Source organism: Hylobates moloch, unplaced genomic scaffold (assembly GCF_009828535.3).
Source record: "Hylobates moloch isolate HMO894 unplaced genomic scaffold, HMol_V3 SCAFFOLD_3, whole genome shotgun sequence".
NCBI classification, from domain to species: Eukaryota; Metazoa; Chordata; class Mammalia; order Primates; family Hylobatidae; genus Hylobates; species Hylobates moloch.
Genome location: NW_026652278.1, coordinates 157,601,974 through 157,628,553, shown reverse-complemented (window position 1 = coordinate 157,628,553; position 26,580 = coordinate 157,601,974). Strand labels below are relative to the sequence as shown.

Here is a 26,580-nt window from a genome sequence, read left to right as displayed (position 1 = left end):
TTTAATACTTACAACATTCTATTTCTGAAATCAGTTGTGAACTGTTGCCTTATGTTCAGAGGTTTAATAACGTCAGTGAATTCATTTTTTAAAATCTGCTGTTCTGAGAAGCATTGAATGAATTCTTAACAAGAAGACTCATCTGTAGCTGTTTGCTGACTCCTATGAGCCCATAAGCGTTCTGTGCTTAGCATTAACAAAATAAGGTTTATAGGTAAAGCCAATGTATTAATTTTTTTCACATGGAGGGCTTTAAAATTTGTGCTGTTTTTCATATGTTATTCATATTCAATTTATGGTTTATAACTGCTTTTTAGGGAGATAATTATATGTTATAAATTAGTTTTGGGGGGAATAATTGTGCAAAGAGGATAATTTAATTTACATGCTTCTGTTATTCAGAATAAAGAGAGAAGACACACTGCATATTCAAGAGTTGTGCCTTACATTGGTGGAACATTTTTTCTAAGATTTTTAAAAGGAATATGCATAAATTGAGAAATCATAACCACTGTCCTAACTTGGTAAACATACTGTTCTTAAATAAAGTATTTAATGATTTTAAGCTTTCTGATGTTAATTTTATCTTTCTCTGCAACTGTAAGAGTAGAGTTTAAAAATTTGTCTTTCAATTACATTGTAAAACTTTCGGGGGAAGAGACCATACTGTATTCATTCATTTAGCTAATTAAGTAACTCAACAGATATTGAGTGCTTACTAAATATTTTGTATTTGTTTTGATACCCACACCTTGCCTACTCATCTCTGAGTATATTGGATATATGCAATAAAATATTCTTTAGTCATTACATTGTGCCATAGTTGGGGAGATCATTGAGATAAATCTGTTCTGACTCTCAGTTCGTATCTTGGAATATTTCTTGATCAGATTCCTTTGGTTTTTTTATGCGACTTTGATGCTTGCTTTCACTTTATAACTGAATTTGCAAAGTGAATCAACTATTTTCTCTTAGGCAGTGTGCTTTCAGTTTGAGTAATTGTTAATACCAGCAATTTAATTAGAAAGCTTTGGCCTAATAATCCAAATGGAGATGGTATCAGTATTACCTGGAGAATATTTTTAAAAATAAATTTTAAACATACATCAGGAGCCCCCTCCCTGGAAATTTCAGTAAGTGGTAGGCAGGGTGAGGGAAATGTGGAGATACATTTAAGACACTTATTTATTTATTTAATTAAATTAATTTATTTTGAGATAGGGTTTTGCTGTGTTGCCTGAGCTGGAGTGCAGTGGCATGATCACAGCTCACTGCCGTCTCCAACTCCTGGGCTCCAATGATTTTCCTGCCTTAGCCTCCCAAGTAGCTGAGACAACAGGTATTAACCATGCGTGACTAATTTTTTATATTTTTTTGTAGAGACAAGGTCTCACTGTGTTGCCCAGGCTGGTCTTGAACTCCTGGCCTCAAGTGGTCCTCCTGCCTTGGCCTCTGCAAGTGCTGGATTACAGGCGTGAGCCATCATGACTAGCCAGGAAAAATTCTTAAGGATTCAGATTGTTCATTCATTCACGAAATATTTATTTATTCATACTACATATGTAACACTGCTAGTCATAGGAGGTAGAATGGTGAGAAAAAAACAACAAAAAAATGAACTGTAAGTTTCTGGAGCTCACAGAGTAATACAGTATGGTGAGGTCAAGCAGACTTAATCACACACATATAAAATTGCAACCAAAATATGCATTACAAAAATGAGAAGCTCTTGTTGCTATTAAGTAATTAGGGGAATTTGACCTATTCTAGAAGGTCAGGAATGGCTTCTCTGAGGCAAGGATTGTTGAACTAAAGTTAGAGTACAGTTGGCCCTCAGTATCTTTGGGGATTGGTTCCAGGATCCTCTGAGGATACCAAAATCTGGATGCTCAAGTCCCTTACAAAAAATGGTGTAGTATTTGCATATAGCTTATGCATGTCTTCCCATATACTTTACATCATCCCTAGATTACTTGTAATATTTAATGCAATGAAAATAGCTGTTATATTGTTTTTTATTTGCATTATTTTTAATTGTTCTTATTTTTATTGTTTATTTTCCCCCTGGATATTTTCTTTTTTTTTCCTTTCCAACTTTTATTTTAGATTTAAGGGGGTACATGTGTAGGTTTGTTATATGGGTAAATTACATGTCACAGGGGTTTGGTGTACAGATAATTTTGTCACCCAGGTCATCAGCATAATACCTGATAGGTAGTTTTTCAATCTTCTCCCTCCTCCCACCCTCCACTTTCAAGTAGGCCCCAATGTGTATGGTTCCCTTTTTTGTGTCCATGTATACTCAGTGTTTAGCTCTCACTTATTCTAAATGAATTAATGCAGGAACAGAAAACCAAATGCCACGTTTTCACATGTGGTATTAGGATACTTAGGATAATGGCCTCCAGCTCCATTCATATTGCTGCAAAGGTCATGATCTCATGATCTAATTTTTTTTTGTAGTTGTGTAGTATTCCATGGTGCATATGTACCACATTTTCTTTATCCAGTCCACTATTAATGGGGATCTAGGTTGGTTCCATGTCTTTGCTGTTGTGAACAGTGCTGCAATGAGGGCATGAGTCTTCATAGTAGAATGATTTATATTCCTTTGGGAATATATGCAGTAATGGGATTGCTGAGTCAAATGCTAGTTCCATTTTAAGTTCTTTGAGAAATCTCCAGACTGTTTTCCACAGTGGCTGAACTAATTTATATCCCACCAGCAGTGTATAAACGTTCTCTTTGCTCTACAACCACCAGCATCTGTTGTTTTTTGGCTTTTCATATAATAGCCAGTCTGAGTGGTGTGAGATGGTATCTCATGGTGGTTTTGATTTGCATTTCCCTAATGTTTAGTGATACTGAGCATTTTTTCATATGCTTGTTGGCTGCATGTATGTCTTCTTTTGAGAAATGTCTGTTCATGTCCTTGCCCATTTTTTAGTGTCATTTTTTGCTTGTTGATTTGAGTTCCTGATAGATTCTGGATGTTAGACATTTGTTGGATACATAGTTTGCAAATATATTCTCCCATTTTGTAGGTTGTCTGTTTACTCTGTTGATAGTTTCTTTTCCTATGCAGAAACTCTTTAATTGTGTTCCACTTGTCAATTTTTATTGCATTTGCTTTTGGAATCTTCATCAAGTTTTTACCTGGGCCCATGTCCAGAATGGTATTTCTTAGGTTTTCTTCTAGGGGTTTTGTGGCTTTACGTTTTACATTTAAGTCTTTAATGCATCCTGAGTTGATTTTTGTGTATGGTGAAAGGCAGGGGTTCAATTTCAGTTTTCTGCATATGTCTAGCCAGTTATTGCAGCACCATTTATTGAATAGGAAGTCCTTTCCCCATTGCTTGTTTTTGTCGACTTTGTTGAAGATTTGATAGTTTTAGGTGTGCAGCTTTATTTCTGGGTTCTCTAACCTGTTCCATTGGTCTGTGTGTCTGTTTTTGTGCCAATACAATGCTGTTTTAGTTACTGTAGCCTTTTAGTATATTTTGAAGTTGAGTAGTGTGATGCCTCCAGCTTTGTTCTTTTTTGCTTAGATTGCTGTTGCTATGACTCTTGGCCCTTTTTTGGTTCCAAATGAATTTTAGAATGGTTTTTTGTAATTATGTTAAAAATGCCATTGGTAGTTTGATAGGAATAGCATTGAATCTGTACATTGCTTTGGGCAGTCTGGCCATTTTAACAATATTGATTCTTCCTATCCATGAGCATAGAATTTTTTTTTTCATTTGTTTGTGTTGCTTCTGATTTCTTTCAGGAGTGTGTTATAATTCTCATTGTAGAATTGTTTTATCTCTCTGGTTAGCTGTATTGCTAAGTATTTTATTTGTGTGGCTATTGCGAATGGAATTGCATTCTTTATTTGGCTTTCAGCTTGCATGTTATTTGTATAGAGAAATACTACTGATTTTGGTACATTGATTTTGTATCCTGAAACTTTCCAGAAGATGTTTATCAGATCTAGGAGCCTTTGGGCATAGATGATAGCGTTTTCTAGTATAGCATTACATCATCTGTGAAGAGAGATCGTTTTACTTCCCCTCTTCCTATTTGAATGCACTTTCTTTCTTTCTCTTGCCTGATTGCTCTGGCTAGGTCTTCTAATATTATGTTGAATAGGAGTGGTGAGAGTGGGCATCCTTGTCTTGTTGCAGTTCTCAAAGGGAATGCTTCCGGCTTTTGCCTGTTCAGTATGATATTGGTTATGGGTTTATTTAGATGGCTTTTATTATTTTGAGGTATGTACCTTCAATGCTTAGTTTGTTGAGGGTTTTTAAGATGAAGAGATGTTGAATTTTACCTAAAGCCTTTTCTCTGTCTCTTGTGAAGATTATGTGGTTTTTGTTTTTAGTTCTGTTCATGTGATAATCACATTTATTGATTTGCGTATGTTGAATTAACCTTGCATCCCAGGAATAAAGCCTACTTGATCATGGTGGATTAGCTTTTTCATGTGCTGCTGGATTTGGTTTGCCAGTATTTTGTTGAGGATTTTTGCATCTATGTTCATCAGAGATACTGGCCTAAAGTTTTCTTTTTTTCATTATGTCTCTGCCAGGTTTTGGTGTCAGAATGATGTTGGCCTCATAGAATGAGTTAGGAAGGAGTCCCCCCTTGACTTTTTGGAATAGTTTCAGTAGAATTGGTACCAGTTCTTTTTATATCTGGTAGAATTCAGCTGTGAATCTTTCTTGTCCAGGGCTTTTTCTAGCTGGTAGGATTTTTATTGCTGATTTACTCACTGTTTGTTATTTGTCTGTTCGGGGTGTCAATTTCATCCTGATTCAATCTTCGGAGATAGTATGTTTAAGAATTTATCCATTTCTTTTAGGTTTTCCAGTTTATGTGCATAGAGGTGTTTGTAATAGTCTCTGAGGATTAAAAAAAAATTTCTATGGGGTTGGTGGTAATGTCCCCTTTGTCATTTCTGATTGTGTTTCTTTGGATCTTGTCCCTTTTTAAAAAAATTAGTCTAGCTAGCAGTCTATCAATCTTATTCTTTTAAAGAACCAACTTTTGGTTTTGTTAATCTTTTGTATGGCTTTTCTCATCTGTTTCATTCAGTTCAGCTCTGATTTTGGTTCTGTTCTTCTGCTAGCTTTGGAGTTGGTTTGTTCTTGTTTTTCAAGTTCCCTAGGTGTGATGTTAGGTTGTTAATTTGAGATCTTTCTAACTTTTTGATGTGGGCATTTAGTGCTGTAAACTTTGCTTTTGACACTACTTTAGCTGTGTCCCAGAGTTTTTCATATGTTGCATCTTTGTTTTAATTAGTTTCAGATAATTTCTTGATTTCTGTCTTAATTTCATTGTTTACCCAAAAGTCATTCAGGAGTAGATTGTTTAGTGTCCATTTAATTGTATGTTTTGAGAGATCTTGTCGGTATTGATTTCTGTTTTTACTGTGCTGTGGTATGAGAGTGAGGTTGGTATGATTTTGGTTTTTTGAATTTGTTGAGAATTGCTTTATGGCCGAGTGTGTAGTCAGTTTTAGAGTATTTCCTTGTGCAAATGAGAAGAATGTATATTCTGTTGTTTTTGAGTGGAGTGTTCTATAGATGTCTGTTAGGTTCATTTGGTCAAGTATCAAGTTTAGATCCTGAGTATCTTTGTTAGTATTCTGCCTCAGTGATCTGCCCAATACTTTCAGTGGGATGTTGAAGTCTCCTACTATTAGTTTGTGGTTATCTACATCTCTTTGTAAGTCTCTATGAACTTGTTTTATGAATCTGAGTGCTCCAATGTTGAGTGCATATATATATATATTTAGGATAGTTAAGTCTTGTTATTGAATTGAACCTTTTTATCATTATGTGATGCCCTTCTTTGTCCTTTTTGATCATTGTTGGTTTAAAGTTGGTTTTGTCTGACATAAGAATAGCAACCCCTGCTCCTTTTTGTTTTCCATTTGCTTGATAGATCTTCTTCCAGCCCTTAACTTTGAGCATGTGAGTGTCCTTCTATGTGAGATGCTCTCTTGAAGACAGCATACAGTTGGGTCTTGCTTCTTTATCCAGTTTGCCACACTGTGCTTTTTAAGACGGGCATTTAACCTGTTTACATTCAAGATTAATATTGTTATGTGTGGAATTTATCATGTCATCATGTTTTTAGCTGATTGTTATGTAGACTTGATTGTATTAATATATTTGCTTTATAGTGTTCATAGTCTGTGTACTTGAGTGTGTTTTTGTGGTGATCAGTAATGGTCTTTCATTTTCATATTTAGTACTCTCTTACGGACCTCTTGTAAGGCAGACTTGTTGGTAACAAATGCCCTTAGCATTTGCTTGTCTGAAAAGGATTTAATTTTTCCTTCACTTATGAAGCTTAGTTTGACTGCGTATGAAATTCTTGGTTGGAATTTCTTTTCTTTAAGGTTGCTGAATATAAGCCCCGAATCTCTTCTGGCTTGTAGTGTTTCTGCTGCAAGGTCTGTTGTTAGCCTGATGGAGTTTCCTTTGTACATGACCTACCCTTCTGTTTCAGGGATGCTAATGAGTCATAGATTTGGCATCTTTACATAATTCCATATTTCTTGGAGGTTTTGTTGATTTAAAACAATTCTCTTTATTATCTGACTGGGTTAATTTGAAGAACTGTTCTTTGAGCTCAGAGATTCTTTCCCCAGCTTGATCTGTTCTGCTATTAATACTTCTGATTGTTATGAAATTCTTATAGGGAGGTTTTCAGCTCCATCAGCTCAGTTTGGTTCTTTCTTTTCTTTATTTTTATTTTATTTTTTTTGAGACTGAGTCTCATTCACTCTGTTGCCTAGAAGTGCAGTGATGTGATCTCTGCTCACTGCTACCTCTGCCTCCTGGGTTCAAGCAATTCTCCTGCCTCAACCTCCCAAATAGCTGGGATTACAGGCATGTACCACCAAGCCTGACTAATTTTTGCATTTTTAGTAGAGACTGGGTTTCACCATGTTGGCCAGGCTGGTCTTGAACTCCTGACCTCAAGCAGTCCACCCACCTTGGCCTCCCAAAGTGCTGGGATTATAGGTGCGAGCCACCATGTCTGGCCTGGTTCTTTCTTAAAATGGCTATTTTCATATTTTTATCTTTTGAATTGTTCTACTGGATTCCTTAGATTCCTTGGAATGGGTTTCATTTGTCTCCTGAATCTCGATAATCTTAATTGCCATCTAGATTCTGAATTCTGTGTCTGTCATTTCAGCCATTTCCTTCTGGTTAAGAATCAATGCTGGGGAGCTAGTGTGGTCATTTGTAAATAAGGAGACTCTCTGGCTTTTAGAGTTGCCAGAGTTATTGCACTGGCTCTTTCTCATCTGTGTGGGCGCTGTTTAACCGTGGTGTAACTTGACTATAGTCAGTTGTCTTCATTTCTGGATGTTTTCAGAGAGCCAAGTCTGTGCAGGGTCTTTATTTGTGGTTGAATTCTTTTTTCTTTCTTTCTTTTTTTGAGATAGAGTCTTGCTCTGTTGCTTAGGCTGGAGTGTGGTAGCATGATCTCAGTTTACCACAACCCCCATCTCCCAGGTTCAAGTGATTCTTCTGCCTCAGCCTCCCAAGTAGCTGGAATTACAGGCATGTGCCACCACACCTGGCTAATTTTTCCATTTTTAGTAGAGACAGGGTTTCACCATGGTGGCCATGCTGGTCTTGAACTCCTGACCTTGAGTGATCTGCCTACCTCTGTCTCCCAAAGTGCTGGGATTACAGGCGTGAGCCACCACACCTGGTCTATTTGTGGCTGAATTCTTGTCTGTGTTTTCATAGGCGGGTATATTAGCAAAGTATTTTTGGTGTTGAAGTTTGGGCTGTGATGTGTTTAAGCGTACTGGACAGTAGGTAGGCTCTTGCTCAGCCCTGTGGCTCCTTTGTATTTCCTGCCATTTGCAGTCATGTACCTTCTCAGTGCTCCAAATGAGCCTCCTCTCAAGTGGGAGAGGAGGGTGTGGGCTCCTCTCCCACTTCAGTGCTGCAGACCTCAGCTTGGTACTCCCAGGCTTGGCACTGCAGCCCTGGGGCAAGCCAGACTTTTTGTTCTTTTCTCTGTCTTGGGGGTAGCAGAGAGGGAGACCTTGGCAGTGTCAGTGGTAGAGGGCTTTTCATGTGTCTCTTTTGGTTGCACCCCAGGGATATACATAGCCATTGTCAATCAGAATAATCATCCCAGTATGTTGTGGGCCAAAGCTGGCAGGGGGGCCCTGCCTGGTGATGAGCAGGGGAATTGGGGGCTCACAGGAAGACAGACTGGCCTCTTCATAGGGCAGCTGTTGCATGCTGGAGGTGAGAGTAAGGCACTCAGGGTCTTTGTTTCTTCCCCAGTCTGAGGGTAGGTAGCAAGGGCAGTACCACTGCAGTGGCAGTGGCAGAGGAGCTGTCAGTTGCCTGTGGGAGCTCCGCCCCTGGGAAATGCAGAGCCACTGCGAATGGGAATATTCAGCTGGGGGTGGGGCAGCTGCTCTGGGGGCCAAGGCCAGAGGCCCTACATGGTGAAGAATAGGCGGTGGGGGCTCATAGGGAAGAGAGACTGGTTCCTCTCCCTGTGGTGGCTGCGACATGCTGGAGGTAACCAGCGAAGCAACCAGGCTCTTTGTTTGTTCTTCAGCCCAAGGGCAGCTAGGGCCATACTGCTGAAGCTGCAATGGCAGAGGGTTGTCTCTGGGATTTCCTCACCAGGCAAACACAGAGCTGCCACTGACTGATCAGGCGGGGGCTGGGTGGCTGTGCTGGGGGCCCAGTCCAGGAAGCCCTGTGTAGTAAGGAGTAGCACATGGACAGGGACCTGTGTGCAAAACAGTCTGGTTGCTTTTCTATAAGGGAGCTGTGCTGTGCTGGGGGCCTGTGATAGTCCTTAATCTCTTCTTTCCATTCCGAGCCGGAGGGCAGTAGGGTCAGGGGCTGCAGTAGTGGCAAAAAATGGCAGGCCTGCTTGCTACCACGGGGAACTCCATCCTAGGGAAGTGCAGAGCTACTACCAGCTGAGAGCTCAGTGGGGTGGGGTGACTGTGCTTGGGTGTTGGGGCAGGGAGGGGGGCTTGTTGGGAGCAAGTCCGAAGGCCCTGCCCAAAGAGGAGTAACAGGAGGAGGGACCTGCATAGAAAATAGTCTGGCCTCTTTTTCCGCAAGGCAGCTATGCTTTGCTGGAGGCTCAAGATAGTCCTTAACCTCTTTGCTCCCTCCTGATTCTGATAGCAGTTGGGGTGGGGGCTGTGCCGCAGCAATAATGGCGGGCCTGTCTTTTACTCCTGGGAGCTCTGTTCCAGGGAATTGCAGAGCTGCTACCAGCCTGAGAGCTCAGGCAGGGGTGGGGTGGCTGCACTGGGATCCCAGGCCAGTGGGCTTTGCCTAGGGAGGTATAGTTGGGGCAAGGCCTGCAGTTCGTCTGTTTCTCAGTACTGTGGATGCAGCCTCTCTCCTGGGGGTATGCGTGAGAACCTGGCCTCCTTTGTTGGCAAAGCTACAGCTGCTGGTGCAGGAGTACTCAGGGTTCCAAGACCCTTGGCACTCCATTTGTGCCTGAGTGGCACACTCCACACGCTTTCTGTGTCAGCCTGGAGGCCGCAGGGGAAGGGGGTCAGGGGAGGTCTCCAGAGTCTGAAATTGCAAAGGTTCATGGCAGAAACATGGGTTCCTGGGGCTCTTATTCACCATTTTCCTGCAGTGGGGAGCCTCCCGTGGCACTGTGCCAATCCCAGGTGGGCAGCTGTCCTGTCTTGCTTTTTTCTGTTCTTTGTGGACTGCATTGCTTCCTTGATGAATCCCAACATGTCCTCTTGGACTGTTTAGTTAAAGAGCTAGTGTTTACTGGCCACTCTGTCTCCCTTCTGTGAGAGCAGCACACACTAGCTGCTTCTAGTCAGCCATCTTGCCACTCCCCTCCCCCAAATATTTTTGATCTGCAGTTCATTGACTCCAAGGAAGTGATCACACAGGCACAGAGGGCTGACTGTAAAGCCTTTCATTCAGAAGGAACAGCATGGGTAAAGATCTTTTGGTGACAAAGAACATTATGAGTCTGGAATTGAACAGCCATGATGCCTGGAATGCAGAGGAGGAGAGCATGGTATGAGATGAGGCTGTAGGTCTAGATGATGCAGATCTTTGGAGGCCATGTTAAGGGTTTTGAACTTTATTCTAAGAAGTATTGAAAGATTTCAAGTAGGAGTATACATGATGCATTAGGAAAGATGATTCTGGCTATAGTATGGAGAAAAGGTTGAAAGGGTCTCAAATAGTGCAGCAAGACCCATGTTTGTAGTAGTTCATGTGAGAGGTAATGGAAAATTGAGTCTAGGATAGTGAGAATAGAAATGGAGACAAGTGGTCAAATGAGATTTAGGAAATCAACAATACTTTGTGATGAACTGAATCTAGGAAATGTGTTTCTGATGTATAAATCTGGATGAGTGGTGGCGCCATTTGCAAAAAAACACTGCATAAGAGCAGGTTTGTTGGTATTCGGCAGGGAGATCATGAGTTTAATTGTAAACATGCTGATTTCAGGTGCTTTGGAGATAGAATAGGAGACATCAAATATGTATGGGTCAGAAACTGAGAGGGGAAAGCCGGGCAAGAAATATATCATCTGTGTAGAAACAGTTACTAAAGTTTCGAGCATTAAGGAATGGAAGGGATTGCTTAGGTAGAGAGTTTAGAGTGAGAGTTTAGATGATAATCGCAAATACTCAGTATTTACTATGTGTCAGGCACTGTTCTATGTGTGAGCATAGGATGGAACCTTGAGGAACACTGGCAGCATTTACCGATGGGTTAGAGATAGATGAGCCTGCAAAGGAGTCTAAGAAGGACTAGTTGGAGCAGTAAGTAGAAAATCAGGAGAAAGCTGAGTGCTAGAAGCTGATGAAATAAACTTTTCTTGAAGGAAGGAGTTCTTGATATCAATACTGCTAGGAATATAAGATGGATTGCTAACATGAAAATCATTGGTAACTTCAATAAGAATTGTTTTTGTGGGGGAGATGCTGGAAAAGATGGCAGATAGGAGACAGGACTAATGTGCAGCTCCCTCTTAGATGGACAGAACAGGGTCTGGAGACTCACACTGTGAACTTTTACTCCAAGAACCACCACAGAAACATATTAGGAAAACTGAAAGAATTCACAAACCCTTTGTAAGAAGTGGCTTGTCACTGCAAATGCTGTGAGACAGCAAAAACTGTGAGTTCCCAAAGTGTGAGGGGGGAAAAGTTTGCCTCCGAACACACATACCCACTGGGGAAATGTGTCAGGCTTCTGAGCCCAAGCTAAGCCATCACATCTCCTGTGACCTGCATGTATACATCCAGATGGCCTGAAGCAAGTGAAGATCCACAAAAGAAGTGAAAATAGCCAGTTCCTGCCTTAACTGATGACATTCCACCATTGTGATTTGTTCCTGCCCCACCCTAACTGATAAATTGACTTTGTGACAATATACCCTTCCCGCCCTTGTGATAATGTACTTTGTGATATTCCCCCACCCTTGTGAATGTACTTTGTACGATACACCTCCACACCTTTGAGAAGATGCTTTGTAATATCTTCCCCTGCCCTTAAAAAGGTACTTTGTAATATCTTTCCCTGCCCTTAAGAAGGTAATTTGTAATATTCTTCCCACCTTTGAGAATGTACTTTGCAAGATCCACCCCCTGCCTACAAAAAATTGCTCCTAACTCCACTGCCTATCCCAAGCCTATAAGAACTAATGATAATCCCACCACCCTTTGCTGACTCCTTTTTTGGACTCAGCCCGCCTGCACCCAGGTGAAATAAATAGCCTCGTTGCTCACACAAAGCCTGTTTGGTGGACTCTTCACATGGACGTGTGTGACAAAATGGATTTAGGGAGCCAAGTGAAATATAAAAGTAGAAGCAGCAGCAGGAGGAGCCCCGTAGGTCCTCCCATTCCTTAGCTCGAGCCCAGGGAAGCTATTTCTGGCCTTAACTCACAGAGGTCCTTGGGGAAGGGAAGGCAGCCAGCAGAATTGGGAAGGGGCTGCAGAGTGAAGGAAGCTCTTAGCTGAATTTTGTAATAATTTTGACTAAGCACGAACTTTCCTGAGTAGCATCTGGGGTGAGGGGCAAATGGGAAGTGCATATATGAGCACAGAAGCTGCACCTGAACGTGTGGGCAGATGGGGAGGCAAGGCCTGAGAGCCCTGCTTCCTTTCTCAGCAGGAAGGCTTGTAGCTTGTGGCAAGATCTCAGCCCTGCTTGCTGGCTGTCTGGATATAACTCTAGTGCGGTTAGGGAGGCACGGCGGGAGTGAGACTGGTCTTGCTGACTGTGGGGGAGTTGGGTGAGGCCTGTCACTGTCAGCTTTCCCTCACTTCCCTGGCAACCTGTATGATGTAGCAGAGGCAGCCATAATCCTCCTGGGAACATAACTTAATTGGCCTGGGAGCCACCCTTTCCCGACTACATAGTGGCCACAGCAAGCCCTGCCCAAGGAGAATCTGAGCCCAGATCTGTCTAACCCTGCCCCCACCTGATGGTTTTTCTCTCTCCATCTTGGTAGCCAAAATCAAAAGATGAAATTTCTAGGGAGCTCTGTGGCCCTGCTCATTACCTGAGAAACCTGAGTACTCATCCTGGCCAAAGTAGGGCAAGATTATATCTCCCTTCTACTACTGCAGCTGGCAAGCTCTTGAAAGCATCACTTCCTCGCTAGAGGCCAATGAACTCAAGCCACTACAGCAACCCAGAACAACTCTGCTCCAGAGAAGGAGAAAATAACAGGTAATTCTACCACCTGCCACACCCTAGCTGACTAGAGGTCCTGAGTCCTTGTGACAACTTCACTGCTAACATAACCAGCATTCAAAAAAACCAGTGCACTAAATTACAACCAAGGACTCCCACAGAGTCCACTTTACTCCCCTGCCACCTCCAATGGAGCAGGTGCTGGTATCCATGGCTGGAGACCTGAAGATGTATCACATCACAGTACTCTTTGCAGACATTCCCCAGTACCAGCCTGGAGTCTGGTAGCCCTGAAGGGTGGCTAGACCCAGAAGGGCAGTAACAATCACTGCAGTCTGGCTCTCAGGAAGCCCCATTCCTAGAGGAAGGGGGAGAGAACCACGTGAAGGGATCACCCCATGGGACAGAACCTGAACAGCAGCTGTTGAGTCCCAGATCTTTCCACTGAAACAATCTACCCAAATGAGAAGAAATCAGAAAAGTAACTCTGGTAGTATGACAAAACAAGATTCTTTAACATCCCCAGGAGATCACACTAGCTCTCCAGCAATGGATCCAAATGAAGAATAAACCTCTGAATTGCCAGAAAAAGAATTCAAAAGGTTGATTATTTAAGCTACTCAAGGAGACACCAGAGAAAGGTGAAAACCAACTTAAAGAAATAAAAAAAAATATATAGGATATGGATGAAACAGTCTCCAGAGAAATAGATATCATAAAGAAAAGACAATCATAATCTGGAAATGAAACAGACAGTGAAATGCTAAATACACTGGAAAGTTTCAGCAATAGAATTGCACAAGTAGAAGAAAACATAAGAGCTCAAAGACAAGGCTTTTGAGTTAACCCAATCCAACAAAGACAAAAGAGAATAAAAAAATGAACAAAGCCTCCAGTAAATTTGGGAATTATGTTAAACGACCAAATCTAAGAATAATTGGTGTTTCTGAGGAAGAAATCTAAAAGTTTGGAAAACTTATTTGAGGGAACAATCAAGGAAAACTTCCCTGGTCTTGCCAGAGATCTAGACATCTAAATACAAGAAGCTCAGAGAACACCTGGAAAATTCATCGCAAAAAAATCATCACCTAGGCACATGGTCATCAGGTTATCAAAAGTCAAGATGAATGAAAGAATCTTAAGAGCTGTGAAGCAAAAGCATCAGGTAATCTATAAAGGAAAACCTATCAGATTTCCAGCAGTATTCTCAGCAGAAACCCTGCAAGACAGAAGCAATTGGGGTCCTCTCTTTAGCCTCCTTAAACAAAATAATTATCAGCCAAGAATTTTGTATCTAGTGAAACTAAGCTTCATAAATGAAGGAGAGATAAAGTCTTTTTCAGACAAAGAAATGCTGAGAGAATTCGCCCCTACCAAGCCAGCATTACAAGAAATGCTGAAAGGCATCCTAAATCTCGAAAGAAAAATCTTGAAATACAGCAAAATAGAACCTCCTTAAAGCATAAATCTCACAGGATCTATAAAACAATAACACAATGAAAAAAACCCAAGGTATTCAGGTAACAACTAGCATGATGAATAGAATAGTACCTTACATCTCAATACTAAAGTTGACTATAAATGGTGTAAATGGTCCACTTGAAAGATACAGAATGGCAGAATGGATAAAGATCATTCAAGACTACTATGAACACCTTTATGGGCACAAACTAGAAAACCTAGAGGAGATAGGTGCATTCCTGGAAATATACAACCCTTGTAGATTAAACCAGGAAGAAATAGAAATTCTGAACAGACCGATAACAAGTAGTGAGATTAAAGGAGTAATTTAAAAATTGCCAACAATGAAAGGCTAGGACCAGATGGATTCATGACTGAATTCTATCAGACATTCAAAGAAGAATTGGGGCTGGGTGTGGTGGCTCACACCTGTAATCCCAGCACTTTGGGAGGCCAAGGTAAGTGGATCACCTGAGGTCAGGAGTTTGAGACCAACCTGGCCAACATTGGTGAAACCCCATCTCTACTAAACATACAAAAATTAGCTGGATGTGGTGGCAGGTGCCTGTAATCCCAGCTACTTGGGAGGCTGAGGCAGGAGAATTGCTTGAATCCAGGAGGTGGAGGTTGCAGTGAGCCGAGATCACACCATTGGATTCCATCCTGGGCGACAAGAAAAGAATTGGTACCAATCCTACTGAAACTATTCCAAAAGATAAAGAGAGAACCCTCCCTAAATCATTCTATGAAGCCAGTATTACCCGTATACCAAAACTAGGAAGGAACATAACAAAAACAAAAAAGCTACATATCAGTATCCCCAATGAACATAGATGCAAAACTCCACAACAAAATACTAGCTAACTGAATTCAACAGCATATTAAAGGTAATGCACTATGATCAAGTGTATTTCATGATGGGGATGCAAGGTTGGTATAACATACACAAGCCAATAGATGCAATACACCACATAAACAAATAAAAACAATGATCATCCCAATAGATGCAGAAAAAGCATTTGACAAAATCCAGCAGCTTTTTATGAGTAAAACCCTCAGCAAAATTGATGTAGAATGAACATACCTTAAGGTAATAAAAGCCATCTATGACAAACCCACAACCAACATTATACTGAATGGGGAAGCGTTTAAAGTATTTCCTATAAGAACTGGAACAAGACAAGAATGCCCACTTTCACTACTTCTCTTCAACACAGTACTAGAAGTCCTAGCCAGAGCAATCAGACAAGAGAAAGAAAGGGCATTCAAATTGGTAAAGAGGAAGTCAAACTGTCACTGTTTGCTGATGATATGATCGTATACCTAGAAAACCCTAAAGATTCATTCAGAAAGCTTCTAGATCTGATAATGAATTCAGTAAAGTTTCAGGATACAAAATCAGTATATACAAATAAATATCACTGCTATACACCAACAGTGACCAAGCTGAGAATCAAATCAAGAACTTAACCCCTTTTACAACAGCTGCAAAGAAAATAAAATATTTAGGAATATACCTAACCAAGTTAAGTATAAGATCTCTACAAGGAAAACTACAAAACACTGCTGAAAGAAATCATAGATGATACAAACGAATGGAAACACATCCTATGCTCATGGCTGTGTAGAATCAATATTGTGAAAATGACCATACATCCAAAGCAATCTATAAGTTCAATGCAATTCCCACCATAATATCACCATTCTTCACAGAACTAGAAAGAGCAATCGTAAAATTCATGTGGAACCAAAAAAGAGCCTGCATGGTCAAAACAAGACTAAGCAAAAAGAACAAATCTGGAGGCATCACATTACCCAACTTCAAACTATACTACAGGCTATATTTACCAAAATAGCATGGTACTGGTATAAATATAGACAGGTAGACCAATGGAACAGAATAGAGAACCCAGAAATAAAGCCAGATACTTACAGCCAACTGATCTTTGACAAAGCAAACGAAAACATAAAGTGGGGGAAAGCACACCCTATTCAACAAATGGTGCTGAGATAATTGGCAAGCCACATATGGAAGAATGAAACTGGGTTCTCATCTCTCGCCTTATACAAAAATCAATTCAAGGTGAATCAAAGACTTAAATCTAAAACCCGAAACCGTAAAAGTTCTAGGAGATAACATCGGAAAAACTCATGTAGACCTTGGCCTAAAGAGTTCATGACCAAGGACCGAAAAGCAAATGCAACAAAAACAAAGATAAATAGATGGGACTTAATTAAACTAAAAAGCTTCTGCACAGCAAAAGAAATAATCAGCAACATAAACAACTCACAGAGTGGGAGAACATATTCAGAAACTATCCATCTGACAAAGGGCTAATATTTAGAATCTACAGGTACTCAAATCAGCAAGAAAAAACCAAATAATCCTATCATAAAGTGGGCTGAGGACATGAGTAGACAATTCTCACAAGAAGATATACAAATGGGCCAGGTGCAGTGGCCCATGCCTCTAATCCCAGCACTTTGGGAGGCAAAGGCGGGTGGATCGCTTGAGGTCAGGAGTTCGAGACCAGCCTGGCCAACATGGTGAAACCCCGTCTCTACTAAAAATACACACACAAAAAAAATTAGCTGGGCTTGGTGGTGTGTGCCTGTGATCCCAGCTACTCGGGAGGCTGAGGTGGGAGGATCGCTTGAACCTGGGAGGCAGAGGTTGCAGTGAGCCAAGATTGCACCACTGTACTCCAGCCTGGGTGACAGAGTGAGACCCTGTCTCAAAAAAGATATAAAAAAAAGATATACAAATGGCCAACAAACATGAAAAAATGCTCAACATCACTAATTATCAGGGAAATGCAAATCAAAACCACAATGTGATACCACCTTATTCCTACAAGAATGGCCATAATTAAAAAATAAAAAAATAATAGATGTTGGCTTAGATATGGTGAAAAGGAAATAGTTTTACACTGCTGGTGGGAATGTAAACTAGTACAACCACTATGGAAAACAGTATGGAGATTCTTTAAAGGACTAAAAGTAGAACTACCATTTGATCCAGCAATCCCACTGCTGGATATCTACCCAGAGGAAAAGTCATTTTATGAAAAAGACACATGCACACCCATGTTTATAGCAGCACAATTCACAATTGAAAAATATGGAACCAGCCTAAATGCCCATCAACCAACGAGTAGATGAAGAAATTGTGGTGTCTGTCTGTCTGTCTGTCTGTCTGTCTGTCTGTCTGTCTATCTATCTATCTATCTATCTATCTATCTATCTATCTATCTATCTATCTATCTATCTATCTATCTATCTCATGGACTACTACTCAGCCATAAAAAGGAATGAAATAGCAGCATTTGCAGCAACTTGGATAAAGTTGATCGTTATTCTGAGTGAAGTAACTCAGGAATGGAAAACCAAACATCATATGTTCTTACTTATGAGTGGGAGCAAAGGCATTAAGAATGACATAATGGACTCTGGGGACTTGCAGGGAAGGGTGGGAGGGGGGTGAGGGACAAAAGACTACACATTGGGTGCGCTGTACACTGCTCAGTTGATGGATACCTCAAAATCTCAGAAATCACACCTAAATAACTTATCCATGTAACCAAATACCACGTTTTCCTTAAAAACTTGAAATAATAATAATTTGAAAAAAATAGTCTACTAAAAAAATGTTCCTTTGTGGATTGATGAGGACATAAAGCAAAAATCAAGTAGGGAAGAAATTGAAATTGGTTCTTTACATGATATGCAAAGATAAATTCCAGGTGGAAAAAAGTACTTAAATATCAAGATAAAATGCTTTGTAGAACATATGGAAGTGAATATTTTTCTGATTCTGGGGTGTGGCAGGAGTTCTTAAACATAAAAAAGAAAAGTTTGGTCAAATTGACTGTATTAAAATTAAGTCCTTTTATTTATCAAAAAATCCCTTAAAGATAGCAAAGACTGATTACAAATTGATAAAAAGTTTTATGCAATATAGATAACTAATAGTATCAAGAATATATAATGCAACAATAAATCAATAAGGATAACCCCATAGGAAAATGGGCAAAAGATAAAAAACAGGCATTTCACAGAAGAGGAAACACATAGCCAACATATGTTGAACCTGTGTTCACACTAGAGATATGCAAATCAAGACCACGAGATTTCAATTGACATTTGAGTGGCAAAAATTAGTAAGTCTAATAATATCAATTGATATAGGGCAGGGCTTCTGCAACATCAGCAGGAATTATCTATGGATCTTTTTTAAAATGCATCATTTGATTTAGTAGATTTGGAGTGGGGCCTGAGATGCTGTATTTCTAACAGATTTCCAAGTGATGCTGATTCCACTGGTTTGTGGACTACAATTTCAGTTGCAAAGTTGAAGAGTGTAGATCAGCAGGATCTCTTAAATATGAGAGGTCCGTTTTTGTTGTTGCTGTTAGCTGGCGGCCAGTCTTTCCTTCTAGAGGCTGCCTGCATTCTTTCTCGTGTTTCCATGGGCAACATGGAGGCTCAGTCCACTAGCAGTGGCAGGTTGAGTCCCACTCATGCTTTGAATCTGTCGAACTCCATCCTTCTGCTGCTGTTTTCTGACCAGCTAGAAAAAATTTCTTTGCTTTTAAGGGTTCATGTGATTATATTAGGTCTAGCCAGATTATCCAGGATAATCTATATTTTGAAGTGTGCAGCCTTAGTTATATTTGCAAAATCCCATGAGCCATGTCATGTAACATTCACAGGATCCAAGGATTAGGGCATAGGCATCTCTAGGGGGATCGTTCTGTTTACCATAATGAAAAATTATGGTCTTTTGCTCAGTTCCCAGACTTGGACCAGTTTTCTGATCCAGACCTAATCAATTGAAGGTTGTACTTGATGAAGAACCCTGCAATAATACAGCAAATGTACACAGAGCAGCTGTCCAGTCTTTCTCAAAGGAATCTATGCTCACTTGTCCAAGTAACAGTACACTGGAGAAAGGAATCTAATGAGATGTTTCAAAGATTCTTGGGAATACAGTCAAGCTAACATTGTTACTCAGGTACCCAAAACACCACAGTGGCTCCCATGTTAATGGGAGCATATGGAGATGGGGTAATGAATGCAGTGCTGGCCCAAATCTGTTTTACAGTTGGGTCCACTGTGTCCCTAGACATACTCTGTGGTCATTTTCCCACTTCCTGAATGCATAATCAGCATGGGCATATTTAATAACAGGCAGAACCATCACCCTGGTTCTTTGACTTACAGAGAGAGAATTATCATGGTAGGAAAAGACAAATAGAAGCCACTGAACCTTCTCTTTCTGTGCAAGATAGTAAATCAGAAATAATATAATATCCTGGTAGAATGGCAGAGATTAATGTCGGTCTCGATGACTTAATGGTTGAAGTGTGGTGATTCCTATCATATTCCTACTTAATTAATGAGACTGTCCTTGCAAAGGACTGATGGAATGTGCTAGGTGAAGGTGAACTATTACAGTACATTTAATCAAGCAATTTCCTGGCCACAGCTGCTGTACCAGAAATGGTATCTTGACTAGATAAGATGAACACAGCCTGTGGTACTTCATAAGCAACTATTGACATGGAGAATGCCTTCTTTCAGTTCCTGCCTGTCAGGAAAGAGAATCAGAAGGAGTTCGCATTCACCTGGAATTGACAAAAGTACACATTTATGGTCATGCCCTAGGGCTGTATCAACTCTTCTGCCCTCTGTCACAGTATAGTCCAAAGGGACCTTGATTGCCTGGACGTTCAGTGAAACATCATGATCCACTCTACTGATGATACCATGTTAGTCAGTAACACACTTTGGCAATGCCCTACAATCCTTTTCTCCCTTGCATTTTTATCACACTTTTTTGGTAAAACCATACATTTACATGATAAACTTTTGATTTTGTTCCTGTAGAAAATATAAGGGCTACATTAGAAAGTCATAAAAAAGGGCAGATTGGTTTTATGCTAAATTCACGATTACCAACCTCAAATGGTGACTTTTATTTTCTCTAAGAAATTACTTGCTGGCTTTTGGTGTGGCAAAGGAAAGGCACTGGTGTTTGAGGAGAGTAGAGGAGGTTTGAATTTGTCATTATGGAAAGTGAGAGAGTGAGATGATTAGAAGAAGACAGTATAAAGATCAGGTAGTGTTGAGGGCCATCTTTGGAGATGAACTACCACAACAGTTGAGGCATGGAGTATCCTATAATCATGTTTCCTCCCATACCCATTTTTGGAGATTTTCTGGTATTAATAATTGCTTTGTTTTATATTCGTGTAGTTTGAAATGTGTCTATTATTATTCTATCTTCAAACTCAACAGAACTCTAGAATTTCTCTCAATACCATGGTCTATCAGTTTTTGTTTGAGATACACTTTTTAGTACCTCCTCTTGCCTACTCCCCATCCGCCTGCTCCAGTATGGACTGAATGGTTTTTAGTGTGCTGCACAATTTTTAAAGTGGGATTTTCCTTCACCACCATCCTAGAAATTTCTTTTGGCTTATTTCTGTTTTCAATGACCTATTTCCTAGGTAGCAGAGACTGCTGATTGTTTTCCAAGGTCCATTATCCCTTTCCTTCATAATAACAGAACTCCTTATTTTTTTTAAAATTATACTTTAAGTTCTAGGGTACATGTGCATAACGTGCAGATTTGTTACATAGCTATACATGTGCCATGTTGGTTTGCTGGATGCATCAACTCGTCATTTACGTTAGGTATTTCTCCTAATGCTATCCCTTCCCCAGCCCCCAACCCCCTGACAGGCCCTGATGTGTAATGTTCCCCGCCCTGTGTCCATGTGTTCTCATTGTTCAACTCCCACCTATGAGTGAGAACATGTGGTATTTGGTTTGCTGTCCTTGTAATAGTTTGCTTAGAATGATGGTTTCCAGCTTCATCCATGTCCCTGCAAAGGATATGAACTCATCCTTTTTTATGGCTGCATAGTATTCCATGGTATATATGTGCCACATTTTCTTAATCTACTCTATCATTGATGGACATTTGGGTTGGTTCCAAGTCTTTGCTACTGTGAACAGTGCCGCAATAAACATACGTGTGCATGTGTCTTTATAGTAGCATGATTTTTTTTTTTTTTTTTTTGAGAGGGAGTTTTGCTCTGTTGCCCAGGCTGGAGTGCAGTGGCGCGATCTGGGCTCGCTGCAAGCTCGGCCTCCTGGGTTGCCATTCTCCTGCCTCAGCCTCCTGAGTAGCTGGGACTACAGTTGCCTGCCACCATGCCCAGCTAATTTTTTGTATTTTTAGTAGAGATGGGGTTTCACCATGTTAGCCAGGATGGTCTCGATCTCCTGACCTTGTGATCCGCCTGCCTTGGCTTCCCAAAGTGCTAGGATTACAGGCTGAGCCACTGTGCCTGGCCCTATAGTAGCATGAAAAAATGCTCAACATCACTAATGATCAGAGAAATGCAAATCAAAACCACAATGTGATACCATCTTACTCCTGCAAGAATGGCCATGATGAAAAAATAAAAAAACAGTAGGTGTTGGCATGGCTGCAGTGATCAGGGAGCACTTCTACACTGCTGTTGGAATGTAAACTAGTACAGCCACTATGGAAAGCAGTGTGGAGATTCCTTAAAGAACTAAAAGTAGAACTACCATTTGATCCAGCAATCCCACTACTGAGTATCTACCCAGAGGAAAAGAATCATTATATGAAAAAGATACTTGCACACACATTTATAGCAGCATAACTCACAATTGCAAAATCGTGGAACCAACCCAAATGTCTGTCAATCAATGAGTGGATGAAGAAACTGTGATATATATGTACGGTGGAATACTGCTCAGCCATAAAAAGGAATGAATTAATAGCATTCGCAGCGACCTGGATGAGACTTATTCTAAATGAAGTAACTCAGGAATGGAAAATCAAATATCTCACTGATATGTGGGAGCTAAGCTATGAGGATGCAAGGGCGTAAGAATGACACAGTGGACTTAGAGGACTTGGGGGGAAGGATGGGAGGGGGGCGAGGAATAAAAGATTACAAATAGGGTGCAGTGTATACTGCTCGGGTGATGGCTGCACCAAAATCTCACAAATCACTACTAAAGAACTTACTCATGTAACCAAACACCACCTGTACCCCAGTAACCTATGGGGAAAAAGAAAAGAAAAGAAACACTGAGGACAGAGGAACATATGGAATTGCACCATGAATAATCAGCAAAATCCAGGGTGCAGAACACTACTGGCCCAAACAGTCTGCTTTCATCAATAGATAAATTGTAAGAAAAAGAAAGTGATGGGAAGGAATTTTCAGACTAAAAGAAACTATAGAAACTTATTAAATTTTAAAACAGGTAAACCAAACTGTACATTCAAAGTGATTAAAATGGTAAATTTTATGTTGTATATCTTATCCCAATTAAAAAAAAATGACAGGGGCATGATTAACTATGTATCTATGGGGGCATGTAGAGGGACTTCTGAGGTGTCTGGCAAAGTTTTATTTCTTGAGGATGATAATTTCAAGATTGTTAGCCTTATAATAAATCGCTAAGGTATATATTTGTTTTATGTGGTTTTCTGTATCTGTGTTTTAAAGTAATTTTTAAAAGCAGATTGGAAGCTCCATGTGCATAGTTGGGATTGCTGGTAGTGGTCTTCACTGTGGGATGGTGTATGTGGACAGACTTTTTAACTGGTGGAACCCCCAATGTCAGTTTCTTTAGCTCATCAGTTCTCAAATGCTTTGGTCGCAGGACCATTTTACATGCTTAAAAAATGACTAAGGACTACAGAGAACTTTTGTTTATGTGGGTTACATTTGTCAATATTTATTAACAGAAATTGAAACTGAATTTCAAAATATTTATTTATTCATCAAAAATAACAAGAGTAAACCGGTTACATGCTAACATAGATAATCTATTTTTAATGAAAAATGACTCTATTTTTTAAAGTAAAATATTGGAAGAGTGACATTACTTTACATTTTTGTGAATCACTTTAATGTCCAGCTTAATAAAAGACAGGTGGATCCACATCTGTTTCTGCTTTCAATATCTTACAGTATCACACATGGTGCAGCATTTGAAAACTCCACTGTGAACTTTTGAGAGAATTAGAGTAAAACAGGCAAATTATATCGTATTATTTTGCAAATAGATTTGACCTTGCTCACGCTCTGAGAGGAGTGAATCTTAGGAGTTCCTGGACCATACTTTGAGAACCATCGTTATAGCTGTTTTTCTCTTGAGCTGGTCAGATTCTCCAGAGAAGACTCTCCTCCCTGGAAAGCTGACTGTCAACATTCCTGACCATCAGTCTTCTAATTAGCAGCATTCTGGAACCGAAAGAGGGAAGAAAGCTGTAAACTTTCATTTTATTCCTCAATTGTTAGCATGGTAGTCTGTAATAAACTATTCCTGGTATCTCTCAGCCAAGGAAGCTTATATTTTAAGGTTCCGTCTCCTATGCAAGGTATAGGAGAGGATGAGAGAAGTCTAATTGCTATTTTAAGCACTGCCCTCCTGTTGACTTACAGAAGTACCAAAATCAACTAATTTTATTGTCTTTTAGGAATTCTGTCATGGAAGTTTGGTTGTTTTTCACTTTTTCCTATTTCTGGCCAAAATTCAGCTTTGTGGGTCTGCTGTAAGTTAGTGCCTAATTCCCATCTGCTTTCTAGCATTTGTCTCCTCTTCTTTCTTGTTCTTTTGGACTTACGCCTTTAAAAAATAAACAAAACTGTCTAAGGTTTTGTTGTTGTTTGGGGACATAGTAGGGCTCAAGGTACTACCTTTAATTGGAAATCCCAGCAGTGCCATTTAAATGGTTGTTTCTCTAGCACTTATTTGTATTTTGTGGTAGTATATTATTTTCATGGGATAAATGCATGTCCTTAGAGAGGCTTTGCCTTTCCCATCAGATTATCCCCATTCTCACATTGGGAAGGATTCTAGTGATATTATCCAGCATCCTTGGGAGCCTGAACAAATCAAGTGAGGCTGCCTCTGCTGAAGCAGTAACCACTAATTCAGCAGATCAAGAAAAACAAAGTTCCTAAGGCCCCCTGAAGATAGTCTCATTAGCAGAGAACAGACTGTCTTGGTCTGTTGTTCTCACCAAGTAACTGTAAAGAACCATGTGCAAATAACCACTGTCTTTCCTGAAGGAAGATTATTTATTACTAGCTTTATAGAGATTCTTTGAGGTTCTTGAGAACACAATGGATAAATTCAGACCTTAGTATCAATTGAGCAGGGAGGGAATTAAGATACCTGATCCTCCTAAGACAGTGGTTCTTAAGCTTTGGTGTATATTAGAGTCATCTAGAAGGCTTGTTAAAATTCAGAAATTCTAGAGTTTCTGATTCAGTAGGTTTGGGGTAGTGTTCAGGAATTTGCATTTCTAGTAAGTTCCTGATAGACTGGGGGTCACACTTGGAGTACTGCTGTATACAGGAGCTAACCTTAAAACTTTCCAAAAGAAGGAATTTAGTGAAAGCATGGTTATTGTCTAACACAGTTATTTCTAGTGAAGTAGGCAAACTCTTTAATTAGATAAAGTTTTAACAGAGAGAAGAGAATATGAATAAAACAAAATGTCACATGCTACAAATGAAGTCCTGAAATGTCACATGCTCTGAACAGCACAAGTTTATGATTGATATTTCTGGTTTTAGTTGCTTGACAGGCTGTGTTTATGAGAGTCAGTAAGCAAACAATTGAAAACTAGACCACATAGGAATATAAATGAATACATATAAATTCCATTGCACTTTAGAGGCATGTTGGCATTAAACATCATCTCGTCCAATTCTTTATAAGCACGAAAGGAATTATCTCTGACACTTTTTTCCTATTAAATTCTTCCATGTTCTTTTCTTTTGAAGAAATACAGTTTATGAAAATGTATATATTGTCTAAATTCATTATTAAACTATCCCTTATGGTTGAGGAACTTAAGATCTCATGAGAAAAATAAGGTTGCGAGACTAAGATTGAGAGTAAACTCATAAAACTTTTTTCTTTTCTTTTCTCCCTTTTTTTTTCTTTTCTTCTTTTCTTTTTAGAGGCAGGGTCTCACTTTGTCTACCAGGCTGGAGTGTAGTGATGTGATCATGGCTCACTGTAACTTCAAACTCCTGGGCTCAAGCAATCCTTCTGCCATAGCCTCCTGAATAGCTGGGACTATATGCAGCACCACCAGGCCCACGCCTGGCTTATTTATTTATTTATTTATTTATTTATTTATTTTTTAGAGTTGGGGGTCTCACTACATTGCCAAAGCTGGTCTCAAACTCCTGGCTTCAAGCCATCCTCCCACTTTGGCCTCCTAAAGTGCTGGGATTACAGGTGTGAACCACTACACTCAGAACTTTATGAGTAAACTCATAAAAATAGAAGTATTTTAGTGTTTGCTAAAATAATTAAGATACTTTTTCAAAAGGGAAATGTCAACATTTTATAAATTTAAAAAGTACTAAAAAGCATTTATTAGCCTTTGATTGCTTGAAATCTTTTAGTCTCCCTGTTCAATACTTTCTATTAGATTCTTGTAAAATGGTATTGCATTATCAGAGGCTTTTTGTTTTTTGTTTTTGTTTTGTTTTGTTTTGTTTTGAGACAGAGTTTCCCTCTTTCATCCAGGCTGGAGTGCAGTAGCTCAGTCTCAGCTCACTGCAGCCCCCACCTCTCGGGTTCAAGCGATCCTCCCACCTCACCTTCCTGAGTAGCTGGGACTATAGGTGCGTGCCACTATGCCCGACTAATTTTTGTATTTTTAGTAGAGATGGGGTTTCACCATGTTGGCCAAGCTGATCTTGCACTCCTGACCTCAGGGTGATCCACCCATCTCAGCCTCCCAAAGTGTTGGAATTACAGGCATGAGCCACCACACCCAGCTTGTAGTGGTTGTTTAGCTCCCCATACACATGTTCAACTTCTCTCTGATACTTGGGCTGGAAGTTGTTCACTCCCAGCATATTTTGATGGTTATGATGTAAATGGTTATGGAGGACCTTTTAGAGCTCTGCTCAACTTATCAATGGCTGAGTTAGCTTTCTCAAGCATGACTGTAATGTACGTTGAGTATGATCATTTGGCTTTGCTCCTGGGTGCTTTCAGTGGAAAGGACCCTGTATGAGTTCCTTGGTTATTGATAGCCTTTGTGCGGTGGCTTTCTCAAATGCCAGTTGTAGTAGTGATGTACTGGGCATATGAGCCGGCTCACTACCTTCTACAGGGCTGGGATTGCAGAGGTCTCAGGAAGCTTGTCTCATTCTCCAGTGCTATACCCTTTTGTCAGCAGGCTTTGTATTGGGTTGTGTAGTTTGACCTTCAGGCCTATAGGTGGCACTATTGTCAGTAGGGTGCAGATATCTCTGATACATTGATTTCCTTTCTTTTGGATAAATGTCCACTAGTAGGATTGCTTAATCGTATGGTAGTTCTCTTTGTAGTTTTTTGAGGAATC

The 26,580-nt window shown here is 40.1% G+C and overlaps 1 protein-coding gene across 1 annotated transcript in view; it reads left to right on the top strand.

Moving 5' to 3' along the window:
* Positions 1-26,580, top strand: part of CBR4 (carbonyl reductase 4) — a 63,462-nt gene that overhangs the window by 21,660 nt on the left and 15,222 nt on the right. The gene's annotated exons all lie outside the window — the stretch shown is intronic.